Source organism: Pogona vitticeps, chromosome 3 (genome assembly GCF_051106095.1).
Source record: "Pogona vitticeps strain Pit_001003342236 chromosome 3, PviZW2.1, whole genome shotgun sequence".
Lineage (NCBI taxonomy): Eukaryota > Metazoa > Chordata > Lepidosauria > Squamata > Agamidae > Pogona > Pogona vitticeps.
In genome coordinates, this window is record NC_135785.1 from 153,602,031 (window position 1) to 153,615,451 (window position 13,421).

Sequence of the window (13,421 nt, forward strand, 5' to 3'; positions counted from 1 at the left end):
CAAGCCATCATGATTTCCTGGCAGCTGTCTTTTTCCCATCAGAAGTTAAATTTATGAGACCTTGCTTATTTGTTTGGTTGGTTAAGGACAAATAACAAATGTTTTCAGATTTAAGAAAAAAATTTTAAAGTCTGCAACTCAACTCTAGTGCTGTTATGGTATCCAAGGCAGTAATAACACTAGGGGGACTTATAATGACCTACTTAAACATTTGTTTTTTCTGCTTTGGGACATGGTGCCGGTGACAATAGCCATTTGTTTTAACTCTGAGCTGACCAAAACCTCAATGGAACAAGATTTACCACAGGTATCCTTGTATTTTTGAAATCTGTGGCTTTGTTTACTAATTCAGTGTTTGCTATGCCTGAACTAATCTGTGGTAAACATTTTCAGTTCCATCTTTTTTTAAAAAAAAAAAATTAAGGAACAATTTTATCCATTCTTAAGTTTTGAAGAGAACCATTATCATAATGTAATGCTAAAAGTGTCTACTCAAAAATAAGTACCAATGAATTAAAAAAAATTGGGATAAGTGGTCAACAATGTCAGCCTAAGGCCGTGATCAATGTTCCCTCTAAGCTGCACGCGCACACACACACACGCACACACACACACACAGAAAGAGAGAGAGAGAGAGAGAGAGAGCGCTCCATTGGGACTGCACATCACCAGCTTGTGTTGACACATTTTTATTTGTTTTCAGATTAGTCACCCCCCCCTCCACGTGCATGGGGTAAGACTTCTGTGCAGCAGGGCTGAAAATTAGAGTGAACATTGGCTATGATGCTTTTTGGAAGTGAATTTTGCTGAACTGAGGTACAGTGGTACCTCGAATTAAGAACTTAATCCGTATTGGGACTGTGTTCTTAAGTCAAAATATTCTTAGGTTGAAGCACCATTTCCCATAGGAATGCATTGAAAACCATTTAATCCATATCTGCTGTTTTTTGTTCTTAAATCGAAGCACTGTTCTTAAGCCGAAACATTAGTTCCCATGGGAACTAATGAAAAGCTGGTTAATCCATATCTACCACTAGGGGCTGATTTTTCTTTTGACATAAGGTGAACTTAGGTTTAAAAAAGGGCAGGAAAGGGGTTTTTTTCTCTCTTTTAACTCAAATCATTAATATGTAGGAACGTTCTCAAGTCAAGGTACCACTGTACAGCAGCAGCTCCTCCAGCTTTTTAAAATGCTTCAGAAAGACCATTCTGATTGGAATGATCTGTGGTACAAAGAGATCTTTGTAAATCAGATAAATGGATCTTTGTGAGAGGATCCATTCCATCTGTGGAAGTCCATTCCTGGATCCACTCTCATGGGACTTATTTACAAATAGCATTATTTCAAATCAGGATGTTTCATTCCTTCTCTCTTCCCATAGATGAAAGATTTTGTACAAACATTCTCTGCAGACCCCAAAAAGAAACACCAACTTCCTCCCCCAAACCAAAAGCCTTAACTATGCCATAGATAATGCTAATTGAACCATATAACAGATGTTTTGCTTTAGTGCATGCCCAAAGACCACAAAATCAATCAGAATCCCACATAAAGCAAAATACAAAGTCTGTTCTTTCCTTGCATTTATTCCTCCTTAGTTAGTGCCAACTGCTTTTCATCTATCGTATGCAAATTTAGCATCCTCCTGTGCAGAATTTATTATGGAATATATTTTCCCCTTACATAGTTGTCAGTTTAACAAAGCATGCCATGTGTAAAGAAAATAGGAAACAACAGACCCAGGATAATATATGTTATAAACCATGCATTCTTACATTTATCATATATTAAAAAGTGAACCTTTTTGAGTTAAAAGCCACATGCAGGCCCACAGTTAGTTTGCAACAGCCTTCACAATCTGTTGCCTTCAAAAAATGCTGGAAGATACCTCCCATCATTATGCCTAGTCATCTATGTAATTTCAAATACATACTAGAGGGGCTTGCCTGATTCTTCCTTTCAGAATAAGAATTCAGTTCTTTAAAAACCCTCCAGTTTATGAACGTGGGATATTGTGCTTCTTTATCTGGTGACTACGCTACCCTCCCAGAATAGTCTATATGACTAGATGGGCAAGCTATAAACGTAATAAATAAATAAAATAACTCTGGAAGATGTCAGGTTGGGAAAGGTAGATTTTCAGGTTGTGAGGTCATAGGATACCAGTCAGAGTCTCAGCCCTATTTCCCCAGATTTCTTGGTAAGGATGCTAATGGCATTCAGGAGGACATAATCATGCATCCTTCTCCATTGATGGGTAGCTGGCACTAGGGATTATCATGATGAGGCAAAGACCAATACAAAATCATTCAGTGGAGTCTGATGGGGGAAAGGGATTATGAAGGAAAACAACAATCACTTAAATCAATGCTGAGGATGAAAGATTACAGCATATAAGAGGAAAAATGCTGCTTCCACCCTTCTGAAAGGGTCAAGCTGGAAACTCACCATGATTAGGATTAAAAAGCATCGCCTGCTCTCCTGTCAAAACTTGATTATATTGCCAAACAAGATACATCTCAGAAGGAGAACTTCACAGCTGTAAGTAACTTCTTAAACATCATTTAAATAAAGCCTTTTAAGAGGGAGGCCTGGGGGCACATCTGGAACTTATGCGCATGAACAACCCTTTACCCCAGTGTTATGCTTCTTCTATCACTAATTATGGATGCAAATCTTTGCTTGTATCATTTATGCATATAAGAACGAGGAAACATGGAATTATTCCTTTTGCCTCTGAGATGACCTTTTGTGGCACTTTTAACAAACAGAAGAAAAGGAAGATAAGAATGAGAGTCATCATATTTGAATTTTTAAAAAATTATAAAATAATGCAAACTATGCAAAATAAGGGTGATTTCTGCTTTATTGCATAGATTTTCAAGAATCAGAAGCAGCAGATGAACTGTCTGAATCCTTATTTAATAATCAACCAGTCACCCTGTGCTTGATCTGTGCATCTTTTGCTTATGCATGCTTTTCTTGTCAGTGGTGATGACAGACGTTTTGTGTAGAAACTCTTTGTGCAAATTCCAGAGACCTTGATGAATTTTATCATTCTTCCTTCACTTCCCTTAATGAGAAATTTGTTGGTCTTGAAAATTCCCCATCACAATACGTCATGGGATCAAAACAGTCTAAATCTTGAAAAATGAAGAATTTATTGCACCCTTCTTTCTTTACAACTCTATCACAATGTGATGGACCTTCTGGTTGTAGGCAAAGTTCCTGATAACCCTCTTTCACATGTCCATTGTGTACCTAATTTACCTGAGTGTGTCCACTCTGAGCCCAAATCACCTACTCGCTCTCAAATACACAAACAGCACCCAAAACTGGAACTCTTTAGTGTCAGCAACACAGAAGAGACTGTCTCATAGTAGGAAGAAAGACAATAGGCAAGTATGTGCACAGATTGCTGAAACTTCTGTTGAGCCAAGACTTCGGCAGCGTGGCTCTCTTTTGCCTCCCCCCATGGATAATGTGAGACCTTAAGGTCTCATGAGAGCAGTTGGGTGAGAGGGGACAACACCAGGTTACTTAAGGGATGTTCCCCCCTCTATCTGCCCTCTTCCTTTTCTGGCACCCACCTGCCCACCCTTTATTGTAGTGTGAAATTTTTGGCTACCTCTGTGGCCGGATAGGAATATTTTTACCTTCACCCTGACTGGCCCTTGGATGGGGGGATTTTTTTGCCTATCCCATACTGAAATCAGGTGCTAGCATTTCTTGAGGTGGAAATCCGGTCACACTGGCAGGTACTGAGGATAAAACAGATTTTTTTCTTGTGAGTCCTGTTGCAAACTCAGGTAAGCTAACAGCCCATCGGACCTCCCAGCACTGCGGATCGTGCGATTACAGTGCTTGGAGGGAAAGATGCTCTGGGCCAAAACCAGACCAACAGTCAACACGTAAAAATGGCTCAAGTTCCAGGGGTGGTCAAATTGCGGCCAGCCAGGTTCTTGCTGTCTTTAAGACTGCAAGAACCTGGGGCCAGGGACTCAGCCATTTGTTGATTAAGGGATACTTTGAGACCTCTGCGATTTACCTGTTTCTGCACTACAGCAGCCCCCCCCCTTTGCCAAAGGATGGGCCGTCTTTTAACCCATTATGTTTGTCTCGTGTCTTTATTCCAAGGTGGGGAGGGCAAATGTTTCATCTGTGGGATGAAGTGTCTTTGGCAGCTGTGAAGGGAAACTTATCAGTGATAGTACTGTCTCTCTACTTCCTCTTCCATGGGGAAAAAACCCCCTCAAAATCTAGTTGACAAACTCTCTCAGCAATGATACTAAGAATTAGGGTGAAATATATTTGTTTTAAGGGAGTAATTAATCAATACTCTCAGGACCTGAAATGGGAAACTCAGTGTCCGGGCTGTCTACCCCAGAATGGAAAAACACATATCCCAAAGAGATGCCTAGATGCTGAATGAGTTCACAAATGCTGGATTTCCAGGTGTATTTTTGGATTTCTCTGGGAAGGTAGGTGCATTTTCCTTTCTTTTCCTAGAGCAAATTCCTTCTTTTCCTAAACAACTAGTATCGCTGTTCTTTGTTCAACTTCCTTGGTCACCAAAATGCCAGAGCAAACGTAGAGTAAGGTGCACCATAACTGACCAAGGCCCAACCACAGACTTCATGAGCTGCCCTGTATCTGCTCAGTAACATATAAATGTTCCTTAATTGACTCTATTTTACAGATTTTTAGAATTCTAATTTTAAAAGTGCCTAATTAAAATGTACAATTTGCTAAAAAGGTATAGCCAAGGATCTGCAAACTGGTTTTAGAATAACCAAACTATGCCACAGAAGGAAAGGCAGGAGTTCAACTGTTCATTTGTTTCTCGTTAGATCAAATGATGTTACTCATTTTATGTTTATTTTTTTTATGAGGCAAAAATAGGAAACCTACTCAGAATATGAAGCCAAAATAAGACCTGTCCTTCTCCTATAAATATTTGTATTCATGAGCATATGTAAGAAAATCACTTTTCTGACCACAGACCTATTATTGCTTCAGACTTTGTTTCATAATATTGTTGCATTGTTCCCTAGCCAACATGTAAAGATGGAAAAAGAGAAGTATGACTACATCCAGAGGAAATCATTAAATACTGGTGTAGGGTCACACATATAGGGACATGGTGGCGCTGTGGGCTAAACCGCAGAAGCCTGTGCTGCAGGGTCAGAAGACCAGCAGTCGTAAGATCGAATCCACACAACGGAGTGAGCTCCCATCGCTTTGTCCCAGCTCCTCGCCAACCCAGTTCAAAAGCATGTAAATGCGAGTAGATTAATAGGTACCATCTCGGTGGGATGGTAAAACGACGTTCCCTAGTCACACTGGCCATGTGACAATGGAAACTGTCTTCGGACAGGCGCTGGCTCTATGGTTTGAAAAGTGGGATGAGTGCCGCCCCTAGAGTCGGACACAAGTGGACTAAAAATGTAAGGGGAACCTTTACCTTTACCTAGGGTCATAAAATGAGAAGGCTGATAGTTTATGGTGATCAACAGATAATTAGGATAGCAAATAGTCTTAGAGAGAGAAGTTTAAAAAGTCAGCCACACACAGAGATGTCTGCCAGCAGTGCTCCTGATGGGCGACTAGAAGAAGACCTCAAATAAGTCTGTCCTGCCCCCAGGAGGACTGTGTTTTATTAACCTTACAAGCTCAAAGATAGTTGACAGTATACAGATAGTTAACAGAGTTCAGATAGGACAATGGCTACATAATGCGTGATCATACTGAGGCCATGGACTGATTCAGATCCAGTGTTCACACTGTCTCCTCACATATGAACATATGAGCCTAAAGCCCACTTCCTTCACTTCCCCCTTTCCCTCCTTTTGTGATTTTTTAAAAATTCTGCAGTTACTCTACTGCTAAACTAGTACATAAATTCAATGACTCCATGTTAAACTTGCTTATTCAATTAAAAAAGAATAGGATACTTGGGGGACAGATCACACGGACATGTGTTCCCACAATTGTTAAATATCCTGTCCCAAGTGCCTACATCCCCATAACACCAGCCACAGACACTCCCCTTCATCCTTTTGTAGAAGGAAACAACTCATCACACAGGAAAATGTTCATTTGAAAAAAAGCATAGAAGCTCCTAAGAGCGGGGGGGGGGGGGGATAAACCATGTTGGAACCAAAAAGGACCAGACTGATTCAAATTTACCTTTGCGTTGTGTGATCACTGTGATCAGATACATCAGTGGTTTTGGCATCTGCCTGCAGAACCAGAGGTTTGGTTCCTCACTGTGCCTGCTTGATAGGAGCTGGACTCAATCCATAAGGTCCTTTCCAGTTCTGTGGTTCTCACAAACAAAAATGAAACAAATTGAAACAAACTAGGTCTGCAACTACATGGACAAATACAAGATTTGCTCCTGTTATAAAATGGAATAATTCATATGTATCTTGTTGTATTTGACCATGTAGCTGCAGCCCCAGTTTATTTCAATTTGTTTCATTTTTGCATGTGTTTGCTCTGAAGCTAAGTAAACATTTATTAGATGACATTTTCTTTAAAATAAAGATTTTTAGTTTCCCCACCCTGATAGCCCAGTTTGCAGAATCTTTTCTACATATGCTCCACTACCACTCTATCCAACTTAATAATACATCAACATTTCACTAGAGGTTTTTTTAAATGCTGTGCTCTGTTGTTTTAAATGTGTTTTAGTATTGATTTTACTTACTATTATTAATACAATACTTGTTCAATTCTTTTTCTTAAATCTTTAAATGTTTGTATACTTACTCTTTTAGTCTTTAAATATTATGTAAGCTGCCTTGGATCCTTTTTGGATCCTTTTTAAGGAGAAAGATGGGATACAAGCAAACAAACAAACAAACAAAGGTTTGGGCAGGAGACAAAATGGTGACTAGGCTGCAGACACAGTTGTAGTCCTCGCTTCCTGAAAAATTCTTGGGAAAAAAATAGAAAGCAATGCTACTATTAATATCCCTTGGTGCATATATAGTTTAACTTCCCTTGGAAATCTATTACTCTCCCCTCCTCCATTTCTCTGTCCATGAAATCAAGAAAAATAGCCCTCATAGTAACTTTGTGTTTGGGTGAGAAGCAAGTAACTGACAAAAAAAGAGTCAGCTTTTGGGATTTTCCTCTGCTTGATGTCCCTTTGTGAGTGGGAGTGAGCACAAGTAGGTATCCTGTAGTGTAGATCATTTTGACTGCTGATGTTTGTGTTGTTAACAGGCCCCTCTTTGCTATATAATGTTCATCATCCTTTTCCTGTTAGCAATGCAGGCACAATATTGTGCAGCAATGTCAGGCCATTTCCTGACGTTTTGAATCGTGGATGCAGAAACACAATATCCCACATTCATAAACTGAATTCTTATTCTGAAAGGGAGAATCAGGCAAGCCCCCTTACTATGTATATGAAGTTAAACTAAAAGGACCCAATAATAGCTATACATGTATCAGGGATTAATAGCTCAGCATTTTCTGGGCTGTGTCACTTTAGTATGTGTCCACACATTAAGTATATCCCACATCTACAAGAACATGCTATTTAAAAGAAAAAGAGGGGGAATCATTCAGAGGCACAATTATAACATATTAAAGATGCATTTTTACACAATATTCTCTCTCCTCATAGTCATTTTAGAATGCATCTTGATTTTTTTCCCTTCGAGCATATAAATGCACAGGAATAATCAGAGGATGGAAAACCTGCAGACAACAGTGCAATTCTATACTATTTGCTTAGAAGCAAGTGCCACTTCTTCAGTGGTGCCTGTTTCCAGGACAGATAAGCTGAGAACACACCCACACCGATTGCAACCTACATTCTGATCTGGATGCTTCTCTGAAAGTGCAGGTCAGGTCAGACTGGATCAGAATTCACAATCACCTAATTGTTTAAGCATGCTTTAACACATATTTGTCTTTTTTTTTTATCTTATACTTGAAAATTGCTAAGGACTGGTTTGCTCATCTATATTGATCTTCAAGCAACACCTTAATGCTTATAGATGATTCCAGATGTTATTTGAGAGGTAAAAAAGACACCCTTGGGAAAGTTTTCACACTTTGCTATGGTAATATATGTGGGTGTAACAAGATTCTAATTGTTGACAAGATTCTAATTGAGACTGGTTGTCATGGCATAGCAAAACAGCCTGTTAGGGATTCACAAAACCCCTGGTAGTGTGATTACAACATGATGCCAAGAAGCCCAATGGCATGTGGTATTTGTTGTTGTTTGGGAATTTGTGAAATGTGATTTGCGTAAAATTGCTGTTTCTTCAAGAAACGTGTGTTTCATGTGCTGGGTGTTTTTTAAAAAATAACTCTCCCCCCCCCATGAATCGACAAATAACTTTGTTATTCATCACTTCATGGGGGCAACTTTGTGCTTCGTGAGTCGTCAGCTTTTGACGACTCATGAAGCAGGACGACTCGCCAAATGGTGAGCTGTCCCCATCTCTAGTAGGGATAGCTCATCTGTATTTTTTAAAGCATCTTCCAGGATTCTGCCTGGGGGAATTCCTCACTAATTCTTGGAGTTGCCATCCAAAAGGAAAGAAAGTATTGTGCCTAGTCTGAAATCATGCACAGCCAAATTAGTGACAGGAATTTACTATACAGTTTTGGACTGACTTCAAATAAAACAGGAATACAGGAAATGAAGGATTGCCATGGGTCTTGGCTTTTATACAAGACTAGTGCAGCAGATTTTTAAGAGGGGATGGGAAAGATTTACAAAGGGAAAAGGCCTGATGGAACACTAATGTGCCCTCTTTCAGAACCATAACATACTTGAGTCATGTAACCTTCAAAATTTTCCTCATAACACCTTGCCGTATTTTGATGCACTCAATATCTCTTAGCAATGCAGACCTGGAAGTCATACTGTCTTTGATCTGGCAGACAGTACTATCAGAATATCTACTTTATGATGGTATGAATGAAAGTTGTTTACAGCATCTAAGCCTGGCAAGCAATAATTTTAACCATGAAAATCTGTGCTAACAAATAATCAAGAAGGCAGATTGTGTACCAAGAATTTAAATGTGAGGTAAAATTGATATCTAGCTAGGGGGTTCTCATTTGGAACCACATTCCAAACCTGCTTTTTCAAAACCTTTTCAAACATAGTATAATAGAAATAAATAAATTGTTAAATCACCACAAATGTTTTCAGGTAAACAAGGAAGTACATTTATTGATATACAATCCAAAATTGGTTGCCAAAGTGCAGGGATGAGAACAGCTTGATTTCTTTTCTTTTGTTCTTCTGTGGTTGTTTGTTTTTAATTGGGAAGCTCTGGGGGGATTTATGATTGTCAGAGTGTTTAGTCTGTTGAGGTTTATTAAGAACAGGTCTACTATGAGGCAGAGCAAGTCAGCTAGTTCAGTCAGGAAAGAGCCAGTTACAGCAAGATTTTGGACAGAACTGTCCATGTTTGACCTGTGTCCCCTCAAGGGTATTTGGAATACCTTGCCCTGTTGCCAGTGTTGAAGCTGGGTTCAGCCACATGTGTGTGTGTGCGTGCGTGCATGCGTGCGTGCGTGTGTGTGTGCGCTGTCTACCACTCTGTTTTGGAACAATCTGGTAGAAATATTTTAAGGAAGTAAATTAAAATTGCAGATGGGGAGTTGGGTCAGTGAGAATAATGCCTTTGCCACAGGCTAGTGAGTTCCATCACATTGTGAAAAATGACCGGACTCTCCTAGAGTGACTACATTTATGTAAACCAACGAAATTCTGACTGCTTGCAATATTATCCCTTGGAGAGACCTGTCACATCTTTTGATCCTTATGTGATCCCTAGTATGGCACTTCCAAAAAGCAAGCAGCGCACTGCACGTCAAGCATAGCATCTGAAAACATGTCATATCAATCAAATGTGCTCACTCCTGAGTGACACTGTTGATAAATGTGGACTTCAGGCAACTACTGGTGAACAGGAACAATATTTACAACATACACAAAGTGAATTGCATCAAGATGTTTGGAGCTTCTACACAATACTGAATTTCATATCAGTGGTGCCTTGCACATAGCCTCCTCTTTTGATAACTCAAAAAAGATGGGATTCTTTGTGCTAGGTCATGAAAAGGCTATAAAAAATTAATCAAGAGAATATCTGAACTTGTGCGGAAGCCAATTGTCAAGATAAAATCAGCAACCATCAGCAAACTTTTGAACAATGTATATAAAACCTATAGTACACTGAGATTAGAGGTCCCTTGTGTGTAAAAGGTAGCTAAATGCCAACAGCAAGTTGCAACAAAACGAAAGCTCAACTGAAATGCAAGTTGTATCTGTGACAAATATATAGAAAACCGTGAAGAATATTTACTGAAGTGTTACTGGCTTAAATTAGAAAGCTATAGCCACAAAGACCTAGTTTTCTGTGCTGGATAAAGTGTAATTTGGGTGTGGAGGTGCTCTCTGTAGTTTTAGTGTCATGGACAGATCACTACCTGACAGGGTTTAGATTTTCTGGAACTCAGAGCTTTCACAGGAGTGAGATACTGATTAAGATGGTCCATCCAACATGTCTGACGGATCTGAATGATTTCCTGATTGCTATGGGTAGTTTCCTGTCATCTCGGCAGGAGATTTTGGAAAAAAACAAAGAACTGGCTGATGTTTGGAGTAAAGAAATTACCAGGGCAATGATAACTATTTTATTTATTTATTATATTTATATACTGCCTGTAAGCAGCCCCTTATCTCCAAGAAGATTTATGGGGGTGCCGGAAATTGGGACGAGTACGAAAACCAGACAAACCTCTAACTGCTGAGCAGAGCCACTTGGAACTCAGCCGGGTTCTGTCTAAATTTTCTTCCTCAGAAGCCAATCTCCTTATTAAGAAAGCAACACACACAGACACATCCTTGAGTTATACTCAGAATGATTTGGCTCTGAAAGTTTGGTAGCAAACCCACGTGGCCAATTAGACATCAGCTAGTCTGTTCAAGAAACAATGCTTCTAGATAGAAATCAATCATTACTGTTTTATTGAAAAGAATTCAGTTGATAGTAAAATAGTTTAGTAGGTACATTTTCATTCAAGACCAAGGGAACACTCCACTCCCCCCACTCCAGCTAAAAAAATAAAGAAATGAAACTATGCTAACTAATATAAAGGATAACATAGTCCATCTCACGTGTCTTGGGTCTTCAAAGGCTGATGCTAGATGAAAACCAGTCCATGGTAGGAAAAATAGTCCATTTAGGGAAAAGCACGTGTCTGCCCCTTTCTCAGGCAAACTCCATCTTTTTCTTCTCCTCACTCTTCTTCTTCCCAGAATGCCTCCTGGGTCTTGTTGTCCCGCCTAACTTTCTCATGGAGCTTCAGTTGTTATCATTCTTTGTGGCAGAATTATTTTGACTACGAAAGTCTCTGCTCTCTACTCAGCTTAGCAACGAGATAACCAGAGAGCGAAGCTTCTCTGAAACAGCATGTAAAACTTTCCTACTACAGAACAGACTTTAAATCAAAATGGATGCTATTGGGACAATCTTAAGACTACATATCCCATTCTAATACACATAAAAACACAAATCATCACATGCCCCCCCTGATTATCGTTAAAATTCAGAGCAGTAAATCTGATCTAATTTTAAGAAATCAAGCAAAAGTAACTAAAAAGTAATTCAAAGTAATTAAATGGTTACATCTCAAAATTCAACTACAGATTAACTATTGCAATACTGAAACATAGCACACTGTTGAATACATTGTTTCAACGTTCAGGTTCATAAGAATCTTCACAGTACATTCTAGAAAGACCATCTGCCACTACATTCAATTTTCCAGGAATGTGTTGAACTTCAAAATCAAAATCTTGCAATGCTAGACTCCATCTCAACAATTTTTGGTTGTGAGATTTCATCTTCTGTAACCAAACTAAAGCTCTGTGATCTGTTTGGAGTGTAAACTTACGACCCCATAGGTAAGGTCTAAGTAAATTGAGAGACCAAAATATAGAAAGAGCTTCTTTTTCAGGTACTGCGTAACTTCTCTCTCTATCCAAGAGTTTTCTAGAGAAGTATGAGATAGGGTAAAGGTTCCCATCTTCTCCTTGCTGTAACAAAACGGCTCCCAGTCCTAATTCAGAAGCATCTGTTTGTAAAATGAATGGTTTGTCAAAATCAGGGGATTTCAGTATAGGTGCATCCATAATCTTAGCTTTTAAAGCTTCAAAGGCACCTTGACACTCTGGTGTCCACTTTACCTTGACAGGCTGTCTCTTCCTAGTGAGCTCTGTCAGAGGTGAAGCCAAATGACTGAAATCAGGAATGAATTTTCTGTAGTAGCCAACTAGGCCCAAAAACGAGCGTACCTGTTTCTTAGTTTTTGGAATAGGCCAATCATTAATAGATTGTACTTTAGCTTGCAAAGTCTGAATTTCTCCTTGCCCAATCAAATGACCTAAGTACATGACTTTTCCTTGCATCCACTGACACTTGCTGGCTTTGACTGTCAGTCCTGCTTGTTGAAGTCTGGACAAAACAGTTTCAATGTGAGACATGTGAGAATCAAAATCAGAACTGAAAATGGCAACATCATCAAGATAAGCACTTGCAAAAGGTAAACCTTGTAAAAGTTTATCTATCATCCTTTGAAATGACGCACCTGCATTCTTCAAACCAAATGGCAATCTGCGGAAACGGAAAGTTCCCACGTGCGTGATGAAAGCGGTCTTATCTCGTGAATCTTCAGCTAAATCAAGCTGCCAATAAGCATTCTTTAGATCGAGAATGCTGATAAACTTAGCCTTTGAAAGATGTTCAATTAAATCATCCATTCTAGGCAATGGGTATGGATCTGGAACAGTAACACTGTTTAACTTTCTGTAATCAACACAAAATCTTACTTCCTCGAGAATTTCACCCAAAGCGTTACGTTTTGGCACCAGAACCACCGGAGAAGCCCAAGGGGAGAATGACGGTTCAATCACCCCCAAAGATAACATCTTTTGTATCTCTTGTTCAATTTGGATAGCATGATTACCAATTGCTCTATATGGGCTAGACCGTATGGGCTGGGCATTGTTCTCAGTAGTTATCACATGACTGATCAATTTGGTGTAACCTGGTTTATCTGAAAACACATCTTGGTATTGTTCCAAAATTTGAAACCTTTCTTTCTGATCAACGGTACCTGTTAAAACAAGATTATCAGACCATGTACCTGCATCTTGCAATTCAGATAACATATCAATAGGTTCATTTGCAGCATGAAAATATTCAGCATGACATTGAAAAACCATTGCAGATCTATCTTTGTACAGTTTCAAACTATTGACATGGTAAAGAACAGGTTTCTTATTAGAATCCAACATTTTGACAAGATAATTGACATTTCCCAATTTTTGAACAATTTCACCTGGACCTTCCCAGACAACTTCTAGCTTAGA